The sequence below is a fragment of the Cynocephalus volans genome, chromosome 11, assembly GCF_027409185.1.
Source record: "Cynocephalus volans isolate mCynVol1 chromosome 11, mCynVol1.pri, whole genome shotgun sequence".
NCBI lineage: Eukaryota > Metazoa > Chordata > Mammalia > Dermoptera > Cynocephalidae > Cynocephalus > Cynocephalus volans.
Window position 1 is genome coordinate 79,703,054 of NC_084470.1, and position 16,474 is coordinate 79,719,527.

Here is a 16,474-nt window from a genome sequence, read left to right on the forward strand (position 1 = left end):
AAAATTTGGAACTCCAAAAAAATCCATTCTTAGCTTCACATCCAGATAGACTTGAACCACCTTCAGGAAGTTCATTTTACCTTCATCAATGAGAGTGTCCCAACTGTCCAATGCAGCAGTACAACATCTCCATAAAATGACTTTTGCATTTTGTGAGGCTTGGGCCAGCCATGGCTCCATGACATGGGGCCTGGTTAGCTTGCAATTCCTGAAAGCAGCAAAACAAACAGTGCCCTTCCAGAAACAATCTGCTTGTTTAATGAACACTTTGGGATAAAAGGCTGCTTTCAGATTTTAGGCCCAGCAGGCCTCTTCCAGAATGAAGCCAAGGGAAGGTGACAATAAAGAGCAATGAAGGTGTCAAGGACAGAATGTACAAAGTGGTAAGATTCTGGGAGAAGCACTGCAGAAGAAAAAAAGAGAAAGAACAAGCAAAAATGAGCAGCATTAGCCTCCCTCACAGGACCTTACAAAAGGTCTACAGAGAATAGTCCAAAAGATAACCAAGATGGTGAACTCAATGCATATCTTGTAATCCAGGAGGAGATATGTGCTTTACAAGGAGTTTTCAATCCATTAAGATGGACGAGTGAGAGTGACATTGGAGGACCTCGGCCTGCTATGCCTGTCTCAGTCCAGTCCTCCTGTTCTGTAGGGGAGGAAACCTCAGTGCAAAGAAGCAAGGCCCTACCCAACAGTTTATGAATCCCAAGCAGGGCTGACTTCCTGGTCATGTGACCTGTGCAGTCACACAGGGCCCCATGCTCAGAAGAGCTCCATACTGAGAAAGGGCCCACCCTTGTTTAATGCTCTGCTCCACCATCTTGAAAGTCTTAATAATTTTAAATAAGGAATCCGGCATTTTACTTTTGCTCTGGGCCGACAAATTATGTAACTGGTCTTCGCCCACTTTTTGATTGTTTTTGAATTTTCAAAAGCTTCATAAGACTTGGATTGTTCTTCTCCAATTTTCCAGATAACCTGTTTCACAGACAACTTGTTTCATGTGCTATACATACTCTATGAGACCTGACTTGGTTGCCCTAGATATTTGAACTGATATTTGAAGCAAACATTTTTTGCACCTCACGCCAATACATGCTCCAACGTGCAAACCAAAATGGGCTCAATATGAGTCTCTGAGTCCCCCAAAAAAGCAAGATACAGATGTCATTAATGGGTTGAATAAGAGTATGATGGGATGGTAGGCATTTTTAACCTCAAGCAGCTGTGAGAGTGTCGACTACCCACAAAAAATCAGTTCCTGCTCTTCAAACTTGTCCTATTTCATCCACAATCAAGTATGCACCTCCCAAACATGCACGTGCACATGTGTACATACGTTCACACACACACACACACACACACACACACACACACACACAGAAAACACTTGCAGATCCACAGGCCTGTTATATTCTTCCTCCCACATATGTTACAATGTCAGAAACCATGTGGTCCCTATGGTGCTGCCCTCAAATATGGGAAGAAAACCAAATATAAATGCATATACTGGAAGATCAACTAGTTATTAACAATGATACAGAAAATTGTTTTATGATACAGGAAAATGCTCTTGATACAGTGTAGAATAAAAATATGTAGCAAAAAAGTACATGGAACTTGATCTGTATATTTTTGAAATAGTATATCTATTTATATATGTATGCATACATACATACACACACACTTAAGTATACATACTCACATATATTTTCCAACATAGATATCTACATTCACATGTGTATGTAAATATAGACATAGGTATGAGTATTATTGTGATCCCAATGGCTACGTGATTCAGTGAAAACCAAGCCCCCTCTCTGAACCATAGTCTCCTCATGGACAAAGGCATGGCTTGGACTGAACCATCATCGAGGTCCTCTGGAGCTCTGACACGTCCCCACTCTTGGGTTCAAGGCAGCCCAAGAAGTCCTTCCAATAGTGCAAGTCTCAAAAGCAAATTAGTCCCCACCTGCCCCTTCCCTCTGACAGGATGCTTTGATGCTAACTTGGCACGGGTGAAGGGCAAGAAAGATTATTTAAAAATATGGATATGGATAATGGTTATGGCCAGCTTACAACCTAGGAATATTTTAAAGGTAGTTTTTCTGAGTTATTCACTGTAAGACTCTCTCCAAGCCAAGGGGGAAGGATACTTCTACTCAGAACAACACCAGTTCTAGTTCCAGGGAAATGCTCCATCCTCCTTCAGCTTCCATTCTGCTCCTTCACACACGGCGCATGGTCAGACTCCTTGGGATTTTCCCATTCTGAAAGAGAAGCCGTTTGGCGAGCCAGGCTCTGTGACCACCCATGATCTGAATTACGCACAGGTGTTCGAAAATACAGAGGGATCCAGCGTAATTAAGAGCATTAAGCAATCATCTCAGCCCAAGGAGGCAGCTGAAGAAAAGAACAGAGCTTGGGCAACGCTTTGGGAAATAAATTCCACAGCCTTTCACCAAGTTGAAATCTTGGCTTTGGACACACATAAAAATGAGCCTGGCCTGATCTTAGCTCCCAGTGGATTTCTGCCAGATCACAAAATTTGACCCAATTGGCCTGCCTTACCAAAGAGAAGGCCACTGCTGGAACAGCAGATGGTATTGCTGGTGAGAGCCAACACAGACGGACAGGGCAGCGGCAGGAAGATGGCAGAACACAGCTGGCCCAAGCCGGGGTGGGGGAGTCTTTGCTTTTCAGAGAATCATTTTTATCATGTATTTTTTAAAAATAACATCATAGCAGCCTTCGATCTGATTTCCTGCTTTGGTAGACTTTAATCACTCTATGTCCTATAAAACACAGCTAATCATTCTTTTATTTTCTCGTCAGTTGGTACTGTCGTACAGCAGTAAAACAACTCGTAAGTCTATCCATGGAGAAATGTCTGTTATAGAGAATTGCATTAGAAACCCTTCTCAACAAAGAAGGTGTTTTCCCACAAGGTTTTAGAAAACTAAAAAAAGATGCTAAGTTACAAGTATTCTTTCTCTTTAAATAAACCATTACAAGTATAAACTTACTTGACATGAGAAACTCAATTTTTTTTAAAAATTAAAACTGTTGTATAATGGGTAACGCTAATTCTAATAGTCCCTGTTTAACACACACCAGTCATTTAAAAAGAGCACTGTCCAAAGAGTCCCCTTTCTTATACTTTTCTCCTTTCTTTAGGGAAACACTATCTACCTTTAGGGAAACCACTATCATTTTGTTTAACATCTCCAGTTTTTTACGCTATTTACTGAGTATCTGATATTCCTTATAAAATGTCAGAACAGATAACCAAGTTGTCTAGGAGAAAAAAATAATAAAGTTTTTCCATCCTTCTCTAGCTGGCCAAGGTAAACACTTCTCAGTGGCCTGAGTCATTTAGCCAGGCTGACACACAAATGCCTTTTCTCTTTCCTCTTAAATTACAAAAGATTATCATTTTACTCAGCAATGAGCCTGACCAAATGGAAACTCTGTACATCAGAATTAAATATGTTCTATCTATTCAAAATGAACAGTGTATTATTTATCACTAATACTTAATGACAAAGAAACTGATAACTTTCTCTGATTATACCACTGATTTCATCTAGTCGTGCATCATCGATTCTTTCGGTCATTAGCATAATCACAGAGCACGGACTCCAGCTTATGCAGCAAGTTTGATAACAGAGCTGAAAGTAGACACACACTATTTTAAAAACATGTTCCGATTTTCATCTAAGTATATCTTTATTTATATGGCTTTCTTACCATAAAGATGCCAGTCCTTTAAAATATGCAGAAATCACTTTCTACACTGAAGAACAAGGTGCTATATCATAACAAGGATACAGAAGTATAAATCGCCTGTTAATTAAACATCGCTTTTTAACTCTTTTCCCTGCATATGTAACTGTTAAGCTCTAAGCCAAGTCCTTAAATAAGAATGAGAAAATTGCTAGGCTCCTTCAAATGAATGCTTTGCCTATTTTTCTGCTTAATGTAAAAGATCAGTCACTTGATAGATTATTTTTAAAAAATCAAATTCCCTGATAAATGATTGAAATTTTTAAAGTGCCCCCCCCCAAAAAAAACGGCAAATGAACAATTTTTGAAGTTCAAGTCAGCACTGATGGTTTCATATTGATCTTAAATTTTCAATGTATGGTACTGCAGAAGGCTGTAGGGCTTTAGATTCAAATGTAAAGAACTTGTCTTGAATTAATATTCAACATCTCAAAAGGTTCACATGGAAAAATGAATAAGCTTCAGCTAGATGTATCCATATGGATGAATTTACTAACTGTATTGAATTTTAAAAAGCAAGTTGCCGAAGAATACATAGAATAGGATCCTATCAATAAAACCTTGAACATGCAAAACAAAATCCTATAGTTGGGGCAACATGTGCATACGTATTAAAAGTATAGAGAACTGCATGGGATGAAAATCAGCCAGCTGAGAACAGTGGTTAAGTAATTTCCAAGGGAGAAAGACAGGGGTAAGACGAGGGAGGGACGGACATGCCAAGAGCCTTTCTACCTGAATCAGCCATGAGTTCTTTCTTAAGCAGGGCTATAGGTACATGGGTGCTCACTGAATTATTCTTTGTTCCATTTTAGTGTCTTACATATTTCATAATAAAAATTGAAAAATATAAGAACACCATTTTAAGATAAATAGCTTTGTAAATATCTGCCCAATTTCTTTCCTAAAAAGTTGTTCTCACCTAAAAGATTAAAGTGCTTGAGGCCAAGGCATTGCATTTTATTTAATAATTGGACCACTGATTACAAATACTAAAACCCTGCATCCAACAGAAAATCCAGTTCTGCTGTTTTCAAAAGTGCTTATTTAAAGAATTCTTTAGGGGGAAGGGGAGGCAGTTTACGGAGTAATTGGGTAAGAGACACAAAGAATAATTATGATTTGTAATAATGAACATGATAATAATATTGATTTGATCATCACATACTGTACACAAATACCAATAGTCAACTCTGTACTCCATAAATATGCATAATCAAAAAAAAAAACATTTTTAGGGAAAAAAATAAAGAATTCTTTAACCTCACTATTCTGCTACGGGAAAGTCATTCCTAACACAGAGATGCTCTCTATATTCAGCAGAAGTGACTGTCCTGTTTCCTAAGCAAAACAAAACAAAAACAAACACAGAAATGCCATCGCTAAGTATCTTTTTAATTTTGAGTGGATATGAATACACACACAAGGGAAGAATAAGCTGGAAGCATACCTTGTGTGTAATTTTAGGACAAAGGGGTATCAGAGAAAGGTGAACTTCTGCCAGGTGGGCCATCCCCACCCATCCCCATCCTGGAATATTTAAACCTTGTGCTGTGGTTGCCATAAGGACAGCAAGACAAAAGGGAGAAGCACCCCAGTCAGCAGCAAGGAGGATGACTTGCTTCTACAAGTATAAGAATTTGTTGTAAGCTTACCAAAGTTACGGCTGCGCGTTTACTGTCAACATGCATCACACTGCAACAAAAGCCATTATTTAGAAAATAAGATGAACACATTCAAGCGGTTGAACCCTTCTTAAACCCAAAGAAGGCATGCAAAACAGCAGCAGGTCTGCAACAACATGCCTGACAAAACCCATAAAAGAAAACCTGGGACTGGATGATTTTCTATTTTAATAGACTATTTTCTCCAAAATTATTTACAGTTGCATATGGACAGCAATATTCTCTAAAGATACCCAACTCCCTTCTCAAGGTTCAACTAGCTTCTTTCCCAATAATTAAGTGCAGCAAACTTTCTATTAAAATTTGCCTATAATAGATCACTAAAAAGGGTCTGTCATTGATTCCCTAATGAAATACCAGTTAATTACTTAACCTTTCTTAACAAAATGATTAACATACTTTCAACAAACAAGACGGAATGGTTTAACATCAAGCTGTTGATTTCATCAACTAGTGACAAGAGTAATCCTATACATTCTCTACTACGGCACCTTCTTTTTTTTTTCAATCACTTCCATTTTTTATCTTTTATAGAAACTCAGTGGTAGAGACACTCTAGTTTTAAAACTTGGCCCATCAGAGATTTTTTTTTCAAAAGTGCTTCAGGGTCTGAACAGAAATAAAAGAACTTTGTAGTACAGGGATATTCCAAATGCCACCTGAACCCACAGCCAAAGCAACTGTGAAGTTCTAAACATAAAAACAATTGCCAGCTTTTTGGCAGCTATTAAAATAAAGCCACACCTAAAGTCAAAATGGAAATTAAATATTAGGTGAGGGCATTTTGGACAAACACTTTATTACTAAGTAACTTCAAAAAGCACGTTACTAATACAGACGAAAAATGTCTGTACAACTTTTATTTAACTCTTTTGATCTTAGTGGTTAGATCTTTAGCTGAAGCCCTGAATATTTAAACAAGCCTCCTTAGCATTTTATCTTCCTTTATCTTGTAATCTTGTAGGATGCATTCTTCTTAGGATTCTGCTTTCTTCATTTGTGTGGCATTGTTGGCTAGGCTATTACCATCACTATTTGTGCATGCCCCATCACATACAACAACAGAGAATTTCCCAAGGTGCTTAGAGAAATCGAAATACTTGTGCCAGCAGTGTTAATCTGAATAAACAGTTCAGATTTTTAAAATGAGGTGGAATACTCAGAGAAAAAAAATAATTCCACAAAGCCATTTGACACTAATTTGTAGCTACAACATGACAACGCCCATTGGGAAAGATGGATGCGAGTTAAGACATAATTTGAAAGGAAATATCCAATACTTGGTGAAAACTACCAGTGTTCCAGGTTGTTCCCACCACTTTGTTGAGCTAGGAGGCCCTGGTTCTGCCTCTGTTTCTCTAAATATCTAATGTCGCTTTCTGTGCATGTATCTGAAAAGGGAGCACGTATTCCTCTCTTAGGTTCACAATGGCCAACCAGTTCAATTAAACATTTTAGAAAGTTTGTAGGCTTTCCTCCAACTTTGGTTATTGAGCAGTCTGGTTATCCTACTTTGGTGGGCATCAGAATCATGGGGGACAATTTTTAAAAATGCAAATGCTGGCCCCAGCCCCAGATATGGCACATCCAGGAGCAGCGCAATCACATCTGTGTTTGAAACAACAGCTTTACTATGACCCCAAAACGCATGCTTGTTTAAAAACCAACAGTTTTCATTCTTAATAGAAATCCAAACACATTAAAAATAACACAGGATGGGCCTCAAGGTACACCAAAAAATAAAATAAAATAAAATAAAAAATCAGTAAAATACAAGGGAAGATAGAATTTTCAGTTCCAGAATCTCTAACAGCATTAATCACTTATTCCATGGGTTTCTGTTTAGTGTGCATCAGAATTAATTACCGGAGGAAGTCTATCATAAATGTACCATCCCATGTCTGTCAGCAAAAATCCTGATTCAAGAGTCTGTATTTTAATACCACCTGCAACACACACACACATGTATCTGGATGGAGGTGAGCAAGGGACCTCACTCTGAAACATGCTGGATTAGGACCAACTACAACTTCCTTCTACTTCAGACATCAGCATCCACCTCCATGTCTGTGCTCAGCTGTTCCCAGAAGGGCAAGAAGCCAGCACCTCTGGTCAGGCATCACCAACTCAGGGGACAGGCACCAGGGCTGGGAAAACTCAAGCAAAACTCACACCATAACCTCCCCCAAGGGCTGTTGTCACTGTCCTAAGAGCACCAACAACACCTTAAAACATATGAGTAATAACGCAGCCCTGTATCGTTGGATCACTACAATCCTCAAAGAACATACCTTAAAATATTACCCCTAATTCACAGGCAGGGAACCAGGAGCAGAGAAAGTCACATTATGGTTCAACTGCACAGCTGAGAGGAAGAAAAACACACCTCGGGAATTCAGTTTTTGAGTTTGGTGCTAGAAATATTATTCAGTGTCCTAGTAAACAAAGCAGATCACAAAATTAGCTAAAATCAGAGAATCTGGCAAAATGTGGATGTCACCTGACTTACCAGTAATACATATGCAACCAAATACAAAATTCAGGAGAAAATCTTTGTTCCATCTTAAGAGAATCTATTCTATTTCATATAAATGGGGACTCAATAATGCCATGTTCAGATCCCTTTTTTTCTTCAGTAATTTGTTCTATAACATTCTAGCCTCTGATATCCTCAAACTGTTGAAATCAAACAGAATGACATGAGTTTTCTACCCAATGACCCCTCCATCTCAGCTGTTTGTCTGAATTACTTAGTTTGAGGAAATAAACCCATCACAGAATGATACTGAGTATAGAGAGAACTAAATGTAAACAGAACACTGGAACACAATTTTGTATGTATTCATATTCTTTTTTTTTTAAACTGTTTTATTAAAAATGTGATTTGGAAAGAAAGTGCAATTAGCTTTGCACAGACACTGCTGAGATGTTCCCGAACACACCAGACATATGTAAATATTTCGTGATATCAGTTCCATTTGAGTAGACCTGTCAAGATATTTACAGGGCTTGACAGTACTTCTGTCTTTAATTAAAATTTTACCCAGATACTTTAATGTAATTAAATAGATTATTAGTTGTCAGGATCTAATATAAATTTTGTTTACCATTTAGTTACTTTAAGTACTCAGACTGAAGAAACTAATTTAACCCCACAACTGAGCAGCTTTAAGCATCAAGACCAAACCTCCAAAAATCTCCCACTGTTCTTTGTACTCTCCCAATAATCTTAAATTATTACAACTTAATTTTAAATTTCATGGTACTAAATTGAGCTCCAACATCTTTAAACAAAATAGCTTGGAGAGAGTAATGAGGAAAAACCCGTTTACACCTGTTCAGGTACTATATTCTTCCTTTTAGGCAGCTCATTCTCCCAGTGGCTGGCTAGATAAGAAATGTTCTTCTCATTTTAAAATCCCATAAAATAGCTACCAAACACACACCTGTTATGCACAAGGCAAGGCATATATTAAAAACTGGCATCAAGGGATTGCAAAAAGAAAAACAAGCTTTGCAGAGACATCCACAAGCCAATCTGGTCAATACATTTCACGACTGGGTAAAAAAACAGTGCAAGAAAAGGACACAGCTTCTGGCACAACCTCCTTGTGAATGGGAGCTGACTTCTAAACAAGGCTTGAAAAATGCCTTAGCACAAACTGACTGTAATTAATAAGAATAATTTATTAAAGAAACAAAGAACACTGTCTAATTGTCTTTCCCTACTGTCATGCCCTTTACCCCACTGTACTTCCTCTTTACAGAATACCAGCCCTGTAGCCCTAATTGCAACAACATTATCTATGGGATGCAAAACCAAAGCCACTTCTTAAAATCAAACGTTCCTTACAACATTTATTTTTAGGTTGGCAACACAGCCAAATCTGCTTAATTTCCATTAATCACATGGTCACATGCACATTGAAATAAACTATAAATGTCCCACCAAAAAAAAAAAAAACCAAAAACAAAACACCGTCATGCATAAGATACCCCAAATTTGGCCAGGTTTGCCCCAGTTTCAGGAACTCATCTCATCTGATGGCCTGCTGACATTCCAGCTTTTGGCATCTCTAACCTTAATCCATCCATATACTGTAGAAGAGAAATGTTTTTAAAAATCAGTTTATGATGGTTCCCTGGATAACACATGTATAATAAAGTGGCCTGCAGATTAAGAAAGACCATTTAGAAAAAACACAGACCCAATTTCAAACTTACTTGGTTTGCTGGCTAGTCTCACAAACTCAGTGTTTGACCACCTGGTGGGACTTACTACCATCAACTTAAAAAAAAATGTGCAAACAGTAAAAGTATATGTTGGCTCGTATATAAAGTTCACCTGTCTATTCAGCAGATGCCTTTCTTGAGGTTATTTTCTTTAGAAAACAAATCCCTATCTGCTTGAGACCTTTATACACTCTAGGTTCAAAAAACACACTTTAAAAAAAGAGAAAAAAAAAAAAGCGAATACTGCTGGCTTAGCAAAAATAGCATATACTATGACTGAAATCTATAAAAGGAGTTTGACATGTAACGGGATAAGGAAAAAGCCCTTAGCAAAAATTAATTTTTTGTTTGAAAAACAAAAATACCACCTGTGCAAATCTAACTATGCTCTGGAAACCCTTTCTCAGTCATAGAGAAACAGCTCATACTCAATGCCTTGAAGTTGCAATTAAATCGTAGTAATTTAAGATTATCGGGAGAGCAAAGGGCAGTGCGAGCTCTTTAGAGGGCTTCCCTCCTCACTTAATGCTCCTCAGTCAGGGGTTAAATGAGTTTCTTTAATGTAAGTACCTTAAAGTAACTGAATCATAAACAAAATTTATACTATTTTCTGACAGCCTACAATCTATTTAAATTTTATTAACGTGTGCCTAAAATTATTTTTAAAAGACAAAACTCTTGCTATACCCTGTAAATATTCTTGGCATACCCACTGAAATGAGATCAGTACAATAACCCCTAATCTTGTCTGCATTTACATACATTTCTATAATGTGGAATTTTACAAGATAACGTTTCTAAACTGAGTTTGACTCTTAAGTAAAACATGAAAACCAAATAAATATGGACAATAAGACTGGCTACGAAGACGAAGCTGGACTCAAAATTTGTTGCATCTTCTATATTCTCCCTTCTCTTTCTAAATTTTGGCACTGGACACGTTGTGGTATAAATATATTTGTTTGGGAAGTATCACAATTCTTCTGTTAATTTAAACCACTGCTGAAAACAGACATACCCTTCAATAGAGCCTAAGAATGCAAATTTACAAGGTCAAGGGTACACTGTTAAGAGAAGCAAAGAAAAGCTTAGTAACAGAAAATCATGCCTAGGCTCAATATTAACTCACTTAACTTTTGCTATTGTTAGTATAAATGATTTAACTAGAAAATATTTATAGCTTTTTAAAAACATTACATATTGCAGAAAATTGCCTAATAGCATCCATGTGTATGTTTAACTCACATTGCTTAATTATACAATAAAGGTATATCCAATAAAAGCTACAGACTTTGAAACATGTTGTGCACCATGGTTATGAAACTCTGGCTTATAAAAAAATATAAAGTGCTTACCATGTGACTGACACTTGTTAATTAAAAATACAATCCTTAAATGACAATTATTTGTACTCTTCTGTATGTGTTTACTTGTCCTATTTCCTACTTTGTTCTACTTAATTAAAAATGACATTTAATTTGGGAATAGTTTATAGCAAAAAAAAAAAAGTGTTACACAGTTTATATTCCAGGATTTAAATATAAACACAAAATCTTACAGACATCTCCAGCAATATGAACCTCTTAATTTGAGACGGTTAATTTGAATAGTTGATGTTTCTTTCACTATACTTTGATAAATCTGTGAAAACAAAATGCTAAAGTAATTACTGTTACTACTCCCTTTAAAAATGTGAAGCAGTTAAATTTTCCTAGACAACAAGCAAGCACAAGTAACAGATAACTTGAATAAAAGTAGCAACATGGTCATGTTGAATGTCAATCTAAAAAAAGAGGTTATGTCTAATCTGGAGAATGCTCTCTCTTGCCTTTTTAAATTCCAAGAGTGGGCTGACACAAAACTTCAACACCAGAGATTTTTTTTTTTTTTTTTTTTTTTTGAGCTTTACATCAGATTTAAACCCTCACATACAAAACCTTGGCTTCCCTGACAAGGCAGATCTTCTAAACTTGATGTGAGAAAACGTTATCTAACTCTAGTGTAGGAGTCTAATGCTGGTAAAAAGAATTCACTGCACAGTTCTGGGTAGCAAGACAGCCTCCGGACGACTTAATATTCTTTTAATATCTTTTTGGGTGCATTTTCCTCATAAAGAAAGATGCATTAAAAAAATAATAACTTGTTTAGCAACTCAGCATCCTTAAGAAACTCAAATGCTGCCCAGAGAGAGGGGCTGAGTATTTCCTTCCAAGTGAGCCTTTGCTTGCACAACAAAGATCAGCATTTGCAATGGTCCATTTCTGCATAAGTGAACATATAGCCTTGCTGCTTGATCGAATAGTCCAGGGTTCTCTCTGTAGCAGCTCCTGACAACAACTCAGCAGCAGTTCTGTTTGATCTCTCCTGCTTCCTTAATTTGGATTGTCAAGGTTCAGCAGTTGGAGGCTGTTTACTTTACTTCCCCCCCCCCACCACCAAAAAAAAAAAAAAAAAGGATTTTTTTTCCCCTTCTCTCTCTTATACAATGACTAATCCAAAGTCTAGGGGGAAGGGAGTACAGCCACTGGCAAGATGTTAAACCTTTTTTCTCTCCCTTTGCAGTGAGATTTTAGCTGACACCTTTTAAATGGTAACTAGTTGAGTTCCTTTTTATATTGTTAATGCTCTTTAATTATGAGACATTTCAAATAAAGACAGGGGGAAAAAAACATTCCAAATTTCTGAATCTGTGAGCCCAGTTTTCTTTTCCTGGACTCAAAGAGATGGGTATTTCCACTTTGAGAATCAAAACTCCAGTGGAATTCTAAAAAAGATTTGATACATTTCTCTCTGGAACAGAAAATAGCAGAAACTCTGTCTCAATTATGCAGGCTACCCCTGGGTAGAAAACACCTGAAGCTTTACTACTTCTCTCTGCATTCCAGTTTAGACATCGCCCCCCAAAACTGATTCTCACTGTGGAAAGACAGGAGTGGGGGGAAGGAAACGGAAGGTAAAATCTTTGCAGAGATTCTTCAATATATTTTCAGTAGTAGAAACATTCCTTAAATATCCTTGGGGTTTTTCCTCAACTCAGCTGTTGTGCAAGTCCTAAATCCTCAAGTCTACGGTCAACCAAAGGTGAAGTGCAGACTGTCTGAATGTACAGACTCCTTTCAAAGAGAATCCAGAATGCTCCTCCAGCATTCTCGTTTGAAGAACAGTAGCAGAAAAGGAAATCCTAAATTAGAAAATACCTGTGACTGTACATGAGTGCAACTTCAGCCTCACAGAAGAGGACTGGAAAAGCTCAAATGCAATCAAATGAAATGTTTATATTAATTTCATTATTCTGCCCAAGCCTCACATATGAGGGCTTGGAGGTGGGGAAGGGAGGGAAGAGGAAGAAATAAGTTTCATTTTGGGTCTTATGGCCAAGCAAAAAGAAAATGAATTAAGACGAAAGCGTAGGATGAGCCCAGACTAAATCAATACACTTTGTAATCAGCCCAGCAAGGGTATTTGGACACAATGACTTGGAAATAATTAATAGTTATAAGGGAGGAGTGGGGTGAGAAGGGGGGAGAGGGATGTCACCATATTTTATCGGAGCACTTTACACTCCACGCTAAACTTTGATCTCCAGATTTTCAGATTTAGGAAAGAAAGGGAGGGGGAAAAGGAAAGAAAGTCCAGTATTTCGAAGCACCTACCGGCTTGAGGATGGGCACATTCCTAGCTCCGGGTACCTTATCGCTGCCCTCACGCAGCCCAGGCTGGCTCTCTGGGCACGGAGAAACCGTGGTGCAGTCCGGGGCTCTCAAGTGTCCCTTGCCCCCGCGCCCCCGCCCGCGTTCTTGCCCCGGCGCCCGCGGCCGCCTCGACTTACCCGCGGAGTTCGGGGAGGGAGTGGGAGCGCCGCCTTCACGCCCGCGGAGGAGGCGCCGGCAGCACCATGGTCCCCGGCACCGCTGTCGCTGCCCCTCGCCCGCTCGCTCGCTTGCCCGCCGAGCGCTCTCTTCCTCTTGCAAACTTTCGGGTTCTGCGGTCGACAAGAAACCGGAGCGACCCTCAGCAAGTCTTCCCTGTGCAGGTTGTGGGGTATTGAAGGGGATGGGACGGTGAGGAGGCTGAGAGGACAAGACAGAGGGGGCAGCGGGCTCGGAGGACCCGCGAGTGCGCGTGGAGGGAAGAGAAGATGCGGCTCAGGGGATCCCTGCAAGGATCCCGAGACCGGGAAATCGGCCCGAGCCAAAGTCTCAGCACCTTCCCCGGGATCTTACAAAGTTGCGACAACAAAAAAGGAGGGGGAGGAACGGGGGAAGGGGTGGGATAGGGATACGATCGCAGGCGCAAGGTTTGGAGTTACAACTGTTTATTTAGTCCTTATTCTCACAGGGGGCGGGAGCTGCGCGGGAATGGGGGTGCTGCAAGCAGCGATTTCGAAGCAAACACTTGGGAGGGGGGCATGCGACTTTGTTTCAGGGCGCGGAGCTCTCCGGCGCCCGTCTGTGTCACCGCCAGTCTCTGGGGACCAAGGCGGAGCTCACAACAGGTGGGGAGGTGGGCTCGCCGAGGGCCAAAAAGGAGAAGGAATCAAAGTTTCCGAGCGCGGCGGTGTCTGGGGAGGAGGGGGGCGGGAGGCGGGGGCGAGGGGAGGCGGAGGCAGCAAATGACCGCGACCCCGCGGCAACTGGCAAACTCCTCGGCTCCCTGCGCTGCCACCACCGCCGCGGTCCCCATCCGACGCGCACGCCGCCTTGGCTGCCCGGCTCCGGGGAATCGTGTCTACGGGACAGGAATGGAGCGTGGGGAGCTCGGGAGGAAGGCTGCGCGCAAGCGAGGGACGAAGAGCCATCGGCCGCCGGGACAGGGCCGAAGGTTCGCGGCGACACGCGCGCGTCGCAGGACAGATCCGGACTTAGGAAATCCCCTGGTCCCCATTCTTAAGAGGGGGTAAAACCAGAAAGTGTGTGTAATGGAGAAAGAGGGATCTGGGCACGGTGACTCTTCGCAGCGTACCCTGCTCCCACGCCCACCCGTGGATCTGGCCACGGCTGTCGCGGGTGCGTCTCGGGAAGCGGGGGCCGAGCGCGCATGGGGGTGCGTGTCTGGCTGAGGGTGCGCGGATGTGTGTCTGAATTTTCCGGGATCCGAGGGGTGGCGGGAGTGCTTCCCCAGCGCTGGGTTTCGGGCAGGGCGCGCGTGGCACTGGGGACGTCCCCCAGGACGGGGCCCAGGGCGCAGGCGTCCCCAGTCAGTCCGCCGGGGCCAGGGGAGAAGCCCAGTGGCATCGAGGGGGACATACACCCGCAGAAAAGGAAGGGAAAAGTTTGCTCCAAGTCCAAACTTTGGGCTCAGGAGGCGCCCGGCACGCGCCCCCTTCCGCCGCGTCCCTGATCCGGGGCCCCGCACCCGCCCCGAGCCCCGGCGGCCACCCGACGCTGACGCTGACGCCAGGCACCGAAAGTTGCGACAGGCGGCCTGGGCTTATTGATTTCTCTCCCTCGGGCGATCGTGGAGAGCGCAGAGAGAGGCAAGAAGGGGCCGCGGGGGAGGCGATCTCGCCTCCTCGCAGTCGCCACCGCCCCCCCAACCCCCGCATTTGACTTATGCAAATAGACCCAAGTGTGCGGGCGCCGGCGGAGCTCCCTCCACCCGCGCGCCGGCCCGCAGCCCCCCCCCCTACTCCGGAGCCTGGGCCCGACCCGGGGGAGAGATGAAGAGAGGGGAAGGCTGAGCGAGATGCACGTGGAGCCTGGAGATGGAAAGTATTCTTTTCCTTTTTTTTTTTTTCTTCTCTTTTCTCTCTCTCTCTCTCTCTTTTTTTTTTTTTTTTTTTTTTTTTTTGGTGCTGGTGGTGGTTGTTGTTTAAAGTGGCGGAAACAAGGCAGGAGGCGGCTTGGGAAAAAGTGGAGCAGAAATGGAAAAATACAAACTCACCCGCTGCAAATCGTCTCTCGGTGCAAACTAAGGTGTTTTCGGGCCTTTCCCCGCGCGCGCCCACTCCCGCCCGCGCGCGCACCCCGCGCACACACTCACTCGCGCACACACACGCGCGCGCACACACGCACTCCCGGGCGAGGGCCGGGCCGCCGCGAGTACAGCATGCGACCGCCACACAATAAATAACAATAGATTCCTCCGCTCCGGACTAGCTTGCCGGAGCCCCGCCAGCGCCAGCGGCGGCGGCAGAGGCGCGGGCAGCGCCGGCCGGAGCGCCCCCCAGTCCGGCCCCGGGCCTCTTGCGAGGCTCCCGGCTCAGCCTCACGCGCCCCCACCCAGGGTCCCCCAGCGCCCCCGGAGAGCGAGGTGGCCTCCTTCCCCCGCTACTGGGGCGCTGGCTCCCGCCCCGTCCCCCCCCCTCGCCCCCATGGCATCCCGGAACAAATAAATAAATAAGGCGCGCGAGAGAGGCCAACACGTCGCGGAGGGAGATGTTGTTATTTTTTGCTGTTGTGCGTCCCTGACGTCACATCCACCTGCTGGGTAAACAACAAGGCAAGCAGCAAAAAAAAAAAAAAAAATCGCAATTGCCAAAGTGGGCGTGGGGGGCATCGGGGGGGCGTCCAGGAAAGGGGGAGTGAGGGGCGTCCAAGCTGGATAGAAAAGAGGAGAGGAAGGCAGAGCCCCGCAGACCAGAGAGGAAAGGAACGCCAGAGCAGTCTCTGGCCAGAGAGGGCTCTGAGGAAAGACCTGGAAAACAAGGGGCGTGGGGGCGGGAGGGGGGCTCCTGAGCAGCTGGGAAAAGGGGGGCCCATTCAGACCCCGGAAAAAGCGAGAGGGAGAGTGTTAACTAGGGACGAAGACGGGAATGCGATGGCTAT

At 42.6% G+C, this 16,474-nt stretch overlaps 1 protein-coding gene across 8 annotated transcripts in view; it reads right to left on the reverse strand.

The window, feature by feature from the left end:
* The window catches only part of FOXP1 (forkhead box P1), a 559,382-nt gene extending 543,703 nt beyond the window's left edge, over positions 1-15,679 (reverse strand). For 7 of the 8 annotated variants that reach the window (XM_063114112.1, XM_063114120.1, XM_063114119.1 and 4 more), the window contains exons 1-2: positions 15,591-15,679; positions 13,537-13,689 (exon numbers count right to left, since the gene is read on the reverse strand). The gene's annotated coding sequence lies outside the window, so the exon portion shown is untranslated. Of the gene's footprint in view, positions 1-13,536; positions 13,703-15,590 lie in introns of those variants that run through there. The other variant, XM_063114111.1, reaches the window with a different exon arrangement.
* Positions 15,680-16,474: the final 795 nt, after the last annotated feature.